The following is a 13,442-nucleotide window of genomic DNA, read 5'->3' on the forward strand; positions in this document are numbered from 1 at the left end:
ATTTTGTTGTTAATATAGTAACTACATTATACTAGAGATGCTAATAAATTCCATTTACCCAGCAAGTTGCAAATCCAGAGAGATATCTGTAAGCTGGAGTCCACCTAGTCTTGCTCCTTAATGAAGAGAGATTGCACACCTTGTCTTAATGGAGTTCACAAAAATCTGGTACATTAGCCAACTTTAACTCCCACAAAATGATAAGAATTTAAGGAAATAGACCATTTGCACTACCATTCAATATGACCATGACTGATTTTGCCCCAAGCCTCATCTCCTCTTCTGTGCAAGTTCCTCAGAGTCCTCAGTTCCCTGAATTTTCAAAACAAATCATCTACTTCCTCTTTAAAAATGCCCATTGTAGAGAAGTCGGAAAGAAAACGCTGAAAAACAAATGTCATTCTCATTTCTCTTCATTAATATTAGGCCTTGCCCTGGACCCAGATTTATCAGTACATTGTCCAGCTGCATCTCCTGAGATCCAGCTCCTTTTTCCTCATGTAATATATTTTGCTCCAAAATAAATTACCTCTGAGGAGGGCAGAGCACTTTCTTGGTGCATACATACCCCTGATATTAGACCCGTTGTAAACTGGGGGATGCTTCGTCAAACACCTCCACTCCATTCACCAAAAACAGAACTTCCCAATGGCCAATCACTTTCATTTTGATTCCCATTCCTGTTCCAAGAAGTCAGTCCATGGCCTCCTCTTGTGCCACGATGAGGCCACTATCAGGTTGGAGGAAGAACACCTTACATTCCATCTGCATAGCCTCCAACCTGATGGCATTAATATCGAATTCCTCTTCTGGTAAAAAAAAATCCCTCCCCCTCCCCTATTCTTCTATTCACCACTCTTGTGTCTTCTCACCTACCCATCACCTACCCTGGGTCGTCTCCTCCTCTTTCTCCTATGGTCCACTCTCCTCCTCAATCAGATTCCTTCCTCTCCACCCCTTGACCTTTCCCACCCACGACTTCACCCATCACCTTCTAGCTATTCTCCTTCCCCTCCCCCCATCTTTTTATTCTGGCATCTTCCCCTTTCCTTTCCAGCCCTGAAGAAGGGTCTTGGCCCAAAACACTGATGGTTTGTCATTTCCATAGTTGCTTCCTGACCTGCTGAGTTCCTCCAGCATTTTGTCTGTGTTGCTCTGGATTTCCAGCGTCTGCAGAATCTCTTGTGTTTCTGATTTGTTACCCCTGATATTGCCTGTCAGTGCTGTGTCTGAGTGTCTTCACTGAGTTGCCTCCAGTACTCGTTGGCGGGCAGCCTGCTCAACTTTACCTGAGGATCTGCAGGTTCCTCTCAGTTGGCCAACGCTTACATTTGGCTAGGGCAGCCAATGACAGGGGTCATCTTGTTGGATTTGGCTTCAAACCACTCATTTGTTTTCGAGGTCCTTTTCCCCCAAAGGTAGCTAAGCCTGTGCTGTAGATGGTTTTTAAAGAACTACCCATTTCTCTGTGACAGAGTTTCTAGGCCACTGGGCACTCAGCTCTTTCTTTCTTGAAGGACTTCACAAACTGCTCCAGCACGTCTGGGTAAGACGTCTTGCTGACATCAATGTGAGGGTTCCCTTCTTGCTTAGCATGATTAAAATGTTTTAACTGCAGTCTGATCTTGCAACACACCAATGAGTTTGTGTCGCAGTCTGCGTTATGGTAAGAACGTGGAAAGATGGCTCCCCTCAAATCCATCAACGGGGAAGTAATCACACACAGGGGTAAACAGATGGAGAGATAGATAGAGCATTACCCTGACCTCTACTCCAAAGTGAACACTGTCACCACCTCAGCCCTGGATGTCATTAAATGCCTACCAACTTTAAAGGAGTTCAGCAAGGCCATTGGCAGCTTGGTCTCAGGGAAGGCACCAGGCAATGATGGGATTGTCCCATATCTGATCAAGGACTATATGACTACCCTACTGCACCAGCTGCATGAAGTCCTCTGTCAGTGAAGGCAGGAACGAGCTGTACCACAAGACATGAGGGATGCCAAGAATATTACCCTCTACAAAAGCAAAGGTGAGAGAAGCGACTGTCCAACTACAGGGGCATCTCCCTCTTGAATGTTGTTGGCAGTGTCTTTGCCCAAGTCTTCTTGGTCTGCATACATCTGTTGGCTGAACATGTCTGCCCGGAGTCACAGAACGGCTTTCGTGCTGGAAGGTCAACTATGGACATGATTTTCTCTCTCTGCCAACTCCAGGAGAAGTGTAGAGAATGAAAGATCAGTAGAACTATGTTGCGTTTATTGATCTCACCAAGGCATTTGACCTGGTCAGCAGAGATAGGCTCTTTCAGATCCTCTCGAAGATAGGGTACTCGCATGATCAAATCCTTCCACAACAACATGAAGGGGACTGTGCAGTATAATGGCAGCTCCTCAGAGCCCTTTAGTATAAGCAGTGGCGTTAAGCAAGGCTGTGTTCTCACCCCTACGCTCTTCAGGATCTTCTTTGCCCTTCTCCTGAGGCTTACATTTGGCATGGCAGAGGGGATCTACCTCCACACTAGATCGGATGGCAGGTTTTTTAACCTCACCCACCTAAAAACCATAACCGAAGTGCGTGAGGCTATAATCAGAGACGCACTGTTTGCTGATGATGCGCAGGTGCAACCCGCACTCCACAGCACCTCCAGAGCTTGATGGATCGATTCTCCCAGGCCTGTAAGGGATTTGGCCTAACTATCAGCCTGAAAAAGACACGTCCTGGGACAAGACATGGAGGCACCAATAGTCCTTACTACCGATGACTACAGACTGGAAGTTGCTCATCAGTTCAGCCTCTCCTTGGACACAGAAATCGACAAGCACATTGGGAAGGCTGCAGCAGCTCTTGCTGAGTCACCACACAAGCATGGGAAAACTTCAAACTCTCAGTCAAAACAAAGAGTTGGCTCAGCCACGTCTGCCGCATGCAACAGGGCCGCATCCCAAAAGACATCCTCTGCGGTGAGCTGGCTTCAGGCAAGGGAACCGCTGCCCTCCCACAACTGAGCAACAAGGATGCCCACAAGTGGCACATGAAGGTGCTGGACTTCAACACTGAGTTCCGGGCAGACCCTGCAACTGACCACACCAGATGGAGAAGCACCCTGAAACAACACACTCAAGTCAGGCAAGGAACAATTTGGAAAAGTGGCAGAAAACAAATGCGCCCATACAAAGGAATGCTGCAGCTCCAGCAGAGCCGAGACCACTTTACGATGTGACCTTTGCAACAGAGACCGCCTGCCACTCTCACATTCATCTGGTCAGCCACACCAACAATGTAGGTAGCTAGGACACAACATCCATGGCTGATCTCGACCAATGGAGGGCCACAAAAAGATCATCTCATACTTGCCTGTATGGAAATCCATTTGCCATTCTTTGAATTTATCAGTGTCTCTTGTAAATACAATGCAAGAATCAATCAGGTCAGGCTGCATCTGTAGAAGGAGAAATGGAGCTAACAATTTGGGTTGAAGACCTTTCAGAACCACTCCGTCAATCATTATGCAACCGAGTTCCTTTCAATTTGACAACACATTCCTGATTCCAGTTCTACTCTCAAACAATCCCCAAACCAGGTAATTTTTCTTTCTATTCATTGAGCTTTCTCTCATGTCATGGACCAAATATGTTAACTCTTTCTCTCTCTCCACAGATGCTGCCTGCCCTGAGTAATTCCAGCATTTTCAGTGTTTAGTACGTGTACCCTGACATTACCAGTGCACATACTCAAAACAATTCTCACTTACACTCCCACCTTTCTGTTGCTGTATTCCCAGTCAACATTTCCCTAGTCTCTGCTCCCACCTTCAGATCTTCAAACCACTTCTGCACATAGGCTTTGCTTTGTCTCAGCTACCAACATCGCAAATACACTTCTTAGAGTCCGTTAGCATCAAATATGACTTAACCCAGTACTAGCCCTTCGGCCCATGAGTTTGTGCAATATGGGATGATGATGACTCTGAATCTGTGCATTCTTTCATGCCTTTCTTAAACAGAACAATACAAGCTATTCTCCAGTCCTCTGAGACCTTGTCTGTGGCTAAAGATGACATAAAGGTCCCAGCAATCTCTTCTCTTGCCTCTCTCAATAACGAGCATAGATCCCATCAAGCTCTGGGAACATCCACCTTAATGCTCTTCAGAAGCCCCAACAGCTCTTTGCTCATGATATCAACATGCCCCCAGAACATCAGGATACCTCGCCTTAACCTACCTATCCTCCATATACTTTTCCCTCGGTAAATACTAATAAGAAATTCTCATTTAGTACCTTCTCCACTTCCTCTGGCAATAGGCATAACTTCCCTCCTTTGTTCCGAGTGGTCTGACCCTCTCCCTACTAAACTTGTTTTTATGCTTATATGAAATGCCCTAGGATTCTCTTTAACACTACTCAGCAAGGACATTTCATGGCCCATTTTAGCTCTCCTGATTTGCTGTTATAAGTTCACTGCTGCTTCTTTTATATTCCTCGAAGGCCACATCTGCTTTCAGCTTTCCAAACCTCACATATGCTTCCTTTTTCTTATAGACTAAATCTGTCACATTTCTCCTCAAAATGAAGCACTTCCCATATCTCAGGATCCACCGCTAGTTAAATGTGGACATAGATGATGTGAATAATGGGTCCCAAAGAATCAGCTTTTGTGTTTCTGATCAGTGCTGGCAAATTGCCAAAATCATGATGGAAAAGAGTTAGCTCATTTACTGCCTGATATAAGGGGAGAGGAAACCATTTATGAACACCTCAGGGAGTTGAATTGTATTCACATTTTTGGATTTAAATTACCTATATTTAGTTTTTGAGGAAGTAACTTGTTGATTCAACCTGTGGAATATTGATAGCCCTTTTCTGCCAAATAATTCCATCCACAGACATAATATTATTGCTGTATGGTTAATGATTAATAATCCTGTCTCCTTATAATTACTTCATCAGCTATATTACTTTCTCAACCCATCAGCAAGTAGACACTCCCTTCCTAAAAGTGATTGATAACATGGCTACCTGGCTTGTTCTAGATTTTTTATCTTGTATCCTTTCAGATTGTTCTGTCTTCTGTTTGCTAATTTTTGGGATGCTAACTATTTCAATATTTTCCAAAGCTGCAGTTCTGCCTAATTTCAGTGTTTTTGCTGCCATAAAACATTGAGCTTTCCTTCTCCGATTTCTTTCGCACTGTTTTCTCACAGGTCTCTCTACCTGAAACAACAGGAATTCTGCAGATGCTGGAAATTCAAGCAACATACATCAAAGTTGCTGGTGAACGCAGCAGGCCAAGCAGCATCTATAGGAAGAGGCGCAGTCGACGTTTCAGGCCGAGACCCTTCGTCAGGACTAACTGAAGGAAGAGTGAGTAAGGGATTTGAAAGCTGGAGGGGGAGGGGGAGATGCAAAATGATAGGAGAAGACAGGAGGGGGAGGGATAGACCCATCCTCTGGGTCACCCCCCCCCGTCTTTCTCCCTAGGCCTCCTGTCCCATGATCCTCTCGTATCCCCTTCTGCCTATCACCTGTCCAGCTCTCGGCTCTATCCCTCCCCCTCCTGTCTTCTCCTATCATTTTGCATCTCCCCCTCCCCCTCCAGCTTTCAAATCCCTTACTCACTCTTCCTTCAGTTAGTCCTGACGAAGGGTCTCGGCCTGAAACGTCGACTGCGCCTCTTCCTATAGATGCTGCTTGGCCTGCTGCGTTCACCAGCAACTTTGATGTATATCTCTACCTGAAAGTTTATTTTCTATTCTCTCCCAAATTCTCCTGCTCTTTCTAGCTACGTTCCTCTGCCATTGATCTAACAATGGATAATTCTCTGTCCCTTAGTGATCTTTTGCTCTCCGCCTGGATCCACCTCACTTTTCGCGGGGCAAGAACACACATTACAGGCAGAGTGCCATGCACCTTTTTTAGGAGCCCACGGAGGTGGAGTCAGTGACTCACCTCTTTGCACACTGTGGGGTTCGCAAAGAAGGTGTGGAGGAGGATGGAAGGGACGGTGTTGACATTCATGCCCAGCAGCTGCGTAACTGAGGACTCCCTGATTTACGGGCTGTTCCCGGGGACGCACACGGAGACCAACATCCGGTGCTGCTGGCAGATCATCAACTCGGTGAAGGACGCTCTTTGGTCAGCCTGAAACTTGATGGTTAAAGAAAAAAAGGAGCCCACTACTATCATCCACAACCCATACCCCCATTGTCACATCTCTGCTTAGAGATGACATCTTGCACTGGATGTCAGAATTTCCTCAATTTCAAACCAGGGCTTCTCACTCCAGCTAAATGCAATTTGAACAATTAGTCCAATTCATAAATGCATTTCCCAGTTATCTATCACCAAATCTATTTGTCCTCAGTATGCCAACACTATTTCTCACTCACACCACTTCAAGATTCATTTATTATCAAGGAATGTACAAGTTATATAACCTTGAGATTTGCTTGCTCACACGTAGCCACAAAGCAAGAAACTGGAAAAAACCCAATTAAAGAAAATAAAATAAAAAGACTCACCCTCGATGTGCAAGAGAAAGAAAATAAAATACAAATCATGCCAACAATTTGAACACCAGTATTCTGAACCAAATTGACCATAAGACAAAGGAGCAGAAGTCGGCCATTCGGCCCATCAAGTCTGCTCCGCCATTTTATCATGAGCTGATCCATTCTCCCATTTAGTCCCACTCCCCCGCCTTCTCGCCATAACCTTTGATGCCCTGGCTACTCAGATACCCATCAATCTCTGCCTTAAATACACCCAATGACTTGGCCTCCACTGCCGCCCGTGGCAACAAATTCCATAGATTCACCACCCTCTGGCTAAAAAAATTTCTTCACATCTCTGTTCTGAATGGGCGCCCTTCAATCCTTAAGTCATGCCCTCTCATACTAGACTTTCCCATCATGGGAAATGACTTTGCCACATCCCCTCTGTCCATGCCTTTCAACATTCGAAATGTTTCTATGAGGTCTCCCCTCATTCTTCTAAACTCCAAGGAATACAGTCCAAGAGCGGACAAATGTTCCTCATATGTTAACCCTCTCATTCCCGGAATCATTCTAGTGAATCTTCTCTGTACCCTCTCCAACGTTAGCACATCCTTTCTTAAATAAGGAGACCAAAACTGCCCACAGTACTCCAAGTGAGGTCTCACCAGCGCCTAATACAGCCTCAACATCACATCCCTGCTCCTATACTCTATTCCTCTAGAAATGAATGCCAACATTGCATTTGCCTTCTTCACCAATGACTCAACCTGGAGGTTAACCTTAAGGGTATCCTGTACGAGGACTCCCAAGTCCCGTTGCATGTCCGAACTTTGAATTCTTTCTCCATTTAAATAATAGTCTGCCCGTTTATTTCTTCTGCCATACACTTTCCAACATTGTATTTCATTTGTCACTTCTTTGCCCATTCTTCCAATCTATCCAAGCCCCTCTGCAGACTCTGTTTCCTCAGCACTACCAGCCCCTCCACCTATCTTCGTATCATCAGCAAACTTAGCCACAAAGCTATCTATTCCATAATCCAAATCGTTGATGTACAATATAAAAAGAAGCAGCCCCAGCATGGACCCCTGTGGAACACCACTGGTAACTGGCAGCCAACCAGAATGGGATCCCTTTATTCCCACTCTCTGTTTCCTGCTAATCAGCCAACGCTCTATCCACATATGTAACCTTCCCGTAATTCCATGGGCTCTTATCTCGTTAAGTAGCCTCATGTGTGGCACCTTGTCATAGGCCTTCTGAAAATCCAAATACACAACATCCACTGCATCTCCCTTGTCTAGCCTACTGGTAATTTCCTCAAAAAATTGTAATAGGTTTGTCAGGCAGGATTTTCCTTTAAGGAATCTATGCTGAGTTCCGCCTATCTTGTCATATGTACTCCGTAACCTCATTCTTGACGATCGACTCCAACAACTTCCCAACTACCGATGTCAAGCTAACAGGTCTATAATTTCCCAGATCGAAACCCTGGAGTAGGCCCAAAGGCTCGCTTATCAATTCATAATATTAGCGGGCATGGGGTCCAGCAGCCAGGGCTTTCTCCATAGCCTCAGCACCACAGAGATGACCATTGCAGCGAATGAGCGAAATCTACTCTCGCCTTTGATCCCGACACCTTGTCTTTTCAGTCTATCCAGGCCAGTGTTTAAATTGACCCTAATTGCAATGTTAAGCAAAACCCTCATCACTTCTCAGCTCATCATCTGCTTATTCCTCTCTGAGCCTTGTTTACTTACAAATCCCAACCTAATTGGATTACATCAATACTCTGGGATTCTCAATCTGGTGTACCAGTTCCACTCTCTCTATTAGCATTTTTAGTCACAGACTCAATATTCTAACCAACTCACCTCTCTGTTCACCTCTGCCTGTGCATTCCTATTTACACCCAGGAATCTCCCTTTTTGCTGCCCATTACGGAACTAAGAGCTCTCTTTTCTTTGTCAAGATTCAGAAAGCTTCCTTCTTCTACAATTATGTCATTAACATTTGTAATTCTATTATAGCTTCAGCTCACTCTTTCACATTCACCTGGGCCCTTTCCTCATTTATCGACTCATCCCATCTCACCTCCCTCCTTCATTGTTTTACCCACAGCCCAGGATTGCTCGCTATTCAGGGACCTGCAAGTGACTGAACTCTGCCTCAATTTCTAGGCACAGTGGCATCATCACCTGTTCACCCGAGCTGGAGGCAAGATGGAGTAAATCCTGATGAGTTGGTGCGAATGTCAGAGAGCCAGAGCCAGACAATTATCTTCTCCTCTGATACGACTCTGGCGAGCGATGAGGGAACAGGGAAGTGAGTTGCACCGAGAAGGGATTGGCAACAATAGGCCAGTTCTCCTTCCTTGCCGCATTCACTTACAGAGTGCAAATGGCCAGCGGCAATCTCCTGCATCAAAATGCAGCGAGGAAAATTCCACACCCACCTTTGACAGGCAAGAAGGAAGAATTGAAAAAAATGTGACCCATCGCAAGGCACGGAGTTTCAGATGGAGTTTGAACAAGACCAATCCATGATCCAAGAACAGGCACTTCAACCAAGAGAGGGCACTGTGTTACCAGTTTACACTGAGAATCTGAAAAACCTCACCTTGTCAAAAAACTCAATCAAGTTGGTAAGACACAACCTGCTCCACACAAAACCGTGCTGGCTCTCCCTAATTAGGCCATGGGTTTCCAAATGCTCATATATCCTATCCCTAAGAATTTTCTCCAGCCATTTCCCTACAACTGACACGAGACTCGCCGGTCCATAGTTCCCAGGATTTTCACTTGTTCCCTTCTTACCTTCTTAAATAGGGGTATAACATTAGCCACTTGCCAGTCCTCTGGGACCTTGCCTGTGCCAAGAGAGAACACGAAGATACTGGTCAAGACCTTAGAGGTCTCGTCTTTTGCCTCCTTCAATAACCTGCGGTAAATCCCATCAGGTCCTGAGGACTTATCCACATTAATGCTTCCTCCTCCTTGACCTCTAAATGCCCAAAAGTATTTATACACTCATCACTGATCTCCTGGCCCTCCATATCCTTTTTCTTGGTAAATACTGAAGCAAAGTACTCATTAAGTACCTCACTCACATTCTCCACATCCAAGCAAATATTCCCCTCTTTATCCTTCAGTGGTCCTACACTCTCCCTAGTTATCCTCTTGCTCTTGAAGTATGTATAGAGTACCTTGGGATTCACCTTAATCCTACTTTCTAAGGACTTTTCATGGCCCCTGTTGATTTTCCTAATTCCCTTCTTGAATTATTTTCTGGCTTCTTTATAACTCTCATGTGCTCCGTTTGATCCTAACTTCTGAAGCTTTACATACTTTCCCTTTATCTTCTTAACTAAATTCATCACCTCTCTGGTACATCCAAGGTTCTCTTATCTTTCCATTCTTGTCCTCCGTTCGAACAGGAACAACCCTTTCCTGTACTCTGTGCAATTGATCTTTAAACTCTCCACACGTCTGATGTGGACTTGCCAGGAAAAAAGTGTTCCCAATTAACACTTCTTAGTTCCTGTCTAATGCCCTCGTAATTTGCCCTACTCTAATTTAAAACTCTCTCACAAGGACCATACCTATCCTTGTCTATAGCTATCTGGAAAGTTAAGGAGTTGTGGTCATTGTTCCCTAACTGCTCACCCACTGAAACAGGTTCATTATGCAACACCAGGTCCAGTACAGCCCCTCTCCACATATTGATTTAATAAACCTTCCTGGATAAACTTAAATTCTGGCCCATCTAAACCCTTTGCACAAAGAAGGTACCAGTTTATATTAGGGAAGTTGAAATCCCCCATGACAACAACCCTATTACTTTAGGGAGTCCATTTCACTGTACGTAGCTAAATTGAAGTAACTGAGCATAATCAGTTTGGTAATGGACCCAATGATACACTAAGAGATTGTTTAGTTTGTGGAATTGTTCAAGAAAGCATTCAAAAATGGCTCCTAATTGAAACAGAACTCATGTTTAAAAGAACTGTTGAAATAGCTGTATCAATGGGAACAGCAGACAGAGGCACAATTGAGTTGCAGTCAGGAATGGAAGTGGGTGTGAACAAAATTGCATTGTGTAAACAGAAACCAGGCTGGCTGAACAAATTGTGTTACTGTTGTGGCAGGGGCTCACATACACCAAATAAATGCAGATTTAAAGGCAAAACTTGCAGAAAATGCAACAAAGTAGGTCATATACAAAGAGCATGTCGGACAAAAATAAATAGGGAAGAGAAAATGCTTAAAAAATTTGCAGTTTCAAAAAGACCACTAATCTGCATGCTGTTGATGAAAAATCTGATAATGATGAGAGTGAACCAGGACTGGGTAGCCTTGAGATTTACAATTTGGAAACTAATAGGAGACAAGCAATATGGCTTACGCAGAAGTGTACGGCAAATTAATTAAAATGGAATTGGATACTGGGTCGGCTGTTTCAGTCATTCCACAAAATGTGTTTGAATGGCATTTCAAAGGTAGTAAACTGAAGCCTGCAGATATCCAAACTAAGTACTTATACTGGAGAACAGACAACTCCTGCGGGAATGGCATTTGTAACTGTGAAATACAACAACTAACAAGCTGCATTGAGCTTGTATGTGGTAAAAACAGAAGGACTAGCATTGTGGGTGCATGGTAAACAGAAAATACTCTGCAGATGCTGGGGTCAAAGCAACACGCACAACACCTTGGAGGAACTCAGTAGGTCGGGCAGCATCCGTGGAAACGATCAGTCAACGTTTCGGCCTGGAACCCTCAAGGGTTGGAATTGCTGAGTTCCTCCAGCGTATTGTGGGTGCATGAGAAGCTGAGACAAAATCAACTTGATTGGAGATCCATCCACTATTTGCATACCATAGCCCCCTGCAATGAAGCCAACTGAAAGTGAATTAAGAAATGTACTTGATGACGACACAACTGTCTCCATGCCCAACACCATGAACTGTTGCCAGAGGACAAACGGGTGTTAGTGCCAACTTCTGTGCCTCTGGTTGGAGAGCATATTGGACTAAGGAAGGACCATGCTGCTCGGAGGAATCGTGATAAAAGCACTGGTCTGACTACAACAGATTTTGTAGGTAACATATCTGAAAAAGCTTCTGCTATGTTAATCAGGCAGTTACTTGCAAAATGTGGTTTGGTTTTAAACTGGAAGAGAGTTCAAAGAGTTGCAAGCATTTGGCTTTTGTGGATATAAAGAGCCAGAATCTACTCTATGTGCATTAAGGTTATTGCATTAACTTCAAGTAGGAGACAAAAAAGCTGCTTGTAAAAAATAGATGCAAAGACCAAACCCCAGGTGGATGAATGGAAGGCTAAAAAGAAAGGAGGCAATAGAGATATGAAAACAGGATTCGTCAGATGATGTGGATGCGGAAACCAAGAGGTGAGATCAGATCAGAAAGGGAGCTGTAGAGAATATTCCAGCTAACTGAATGTACCTTCTCAAGATCAAGTTGCACAAACTAGATGAAAAAGGAGAGGAAACAACAGGAATTCTGCAGATGCCGGAAATTCAAGCAACACACATCAAAGTTGCTGGTGAACGCAGCAGGCCAGGCAGCATCTCTAGGAAGAGGTGCAGTCGACGTTTCAGGCCGAGACCCTTCGTCAGGACTAACTGAAGGAAGAGTGAGTAAGGGATTTGAAAGTTGGAGGGGGAGGGGGAGATCCAAAATGATAGGAGAAGACAGGAGGGGGAGGGATAGAGCCGAGAGCTGGACAGGTGATAGGCAAAAGGGGATACGAGAGGATCATGGGACAGGAGGTCCAGGAAGAAAGACAAGGTGGGGGGGACCTAGAGGATGGGCAAGAGGTATATTCAGAGGGACAGAGGGAGAAAAACGAGAGTGAGAGAAAGAATGTGTGCATAAAAATAAGTAACAGATGGGGTACGAGGGGGAGGTGGGGCCTTAGCGGAAGTTAGAGAAGTCGATGTTCATGCCATCAGGTTGGAGGCTACCCAGACGGAATACAAGGTGTTGTTCCTCCAACCTGAGTGTGGCTTCATCTTTACAGTAGAGGAGGCCGTGGATAGACATGTCAGAAAGGGAATGGGATGTGGAATTAAGATGTGTGGCCACTGGGAGATCCTGCTTTCTCTGGCGGACAGAGCGTAGATGTTCAGCAAAGCGGTCTCCCAGTCTGCGTCGGGTCTCGCCAATATATAAAAGGCCACATCGGGAGCACCGGACGCAGTACATCACCCCAGTCGACTCACAGGTGAAGTGTTGCCTCACCTGGAAGGACTGTTCGGGGCCCTGAATGGTGGTAAGGGAGGAAGTGTAAGGGCATGTGTAGCACTTGTTCCGGCAGTTATCCTTGTAAGCGGACTAACTGAAGGAAGAGCTACTGTCCGCCAGAGAAAGCAGGATCTCCCAGTGGCCACACATTTTAATTCCACATCCCATTCCCATTCTGACATGTCTATCCACGGCCTCCTCTACTGTAAAGATGAAGCCACACTCAGGTTGGAGGAACAACACCTTATATTCTGTCTGGGTAGCCTCCAACCTGATGGCATGAACATCGACTTCTCTAACTTCCGCTAATGCCCCAGCTCCCCCTCGTACCCCATCTGTTACTTATTTTTATGCACACATTCTTTCTCTCACACTCCTTTTTCTCCCTCTGTCCCTCTGAATATACCTCTTGCCCATCCTCTAGGTCCCCCCCGCTTGTCTTTCTCCCTGGACCTCCTGTCCCATGATCCTCTCGTATCCCCTTTTGCCCATCACCTGTCCAGCTCTTGGCTCTATCCCTCCCCCTCCTGTCTTCTCCTATCATTTTGGATCTCCCCCTCCCCCTCCAACTTTCAAATCCCTTACACACTCTTCCTTCAGTTAGTCCTGACGAAGGGTCTCGGCCTGAAACGTCGACTGCACCTCTTCCTAGAGATGCTGCCTGGCCTGCTGCGTTCACCA

This window comes from Mobula hypostoma, chromosome X2 (genome assembly GCF_963921235.1).
Source record: "Mobula hypostoma chromosome X2, sMobHyp1.1, whole genome shotgun sequence".
NCBI lineage: Eukaryota > Metazoa > Chordata > Chondrichthyes > Myliobatiformes > Myliobatidae > Mobula > Mobula hypostoma.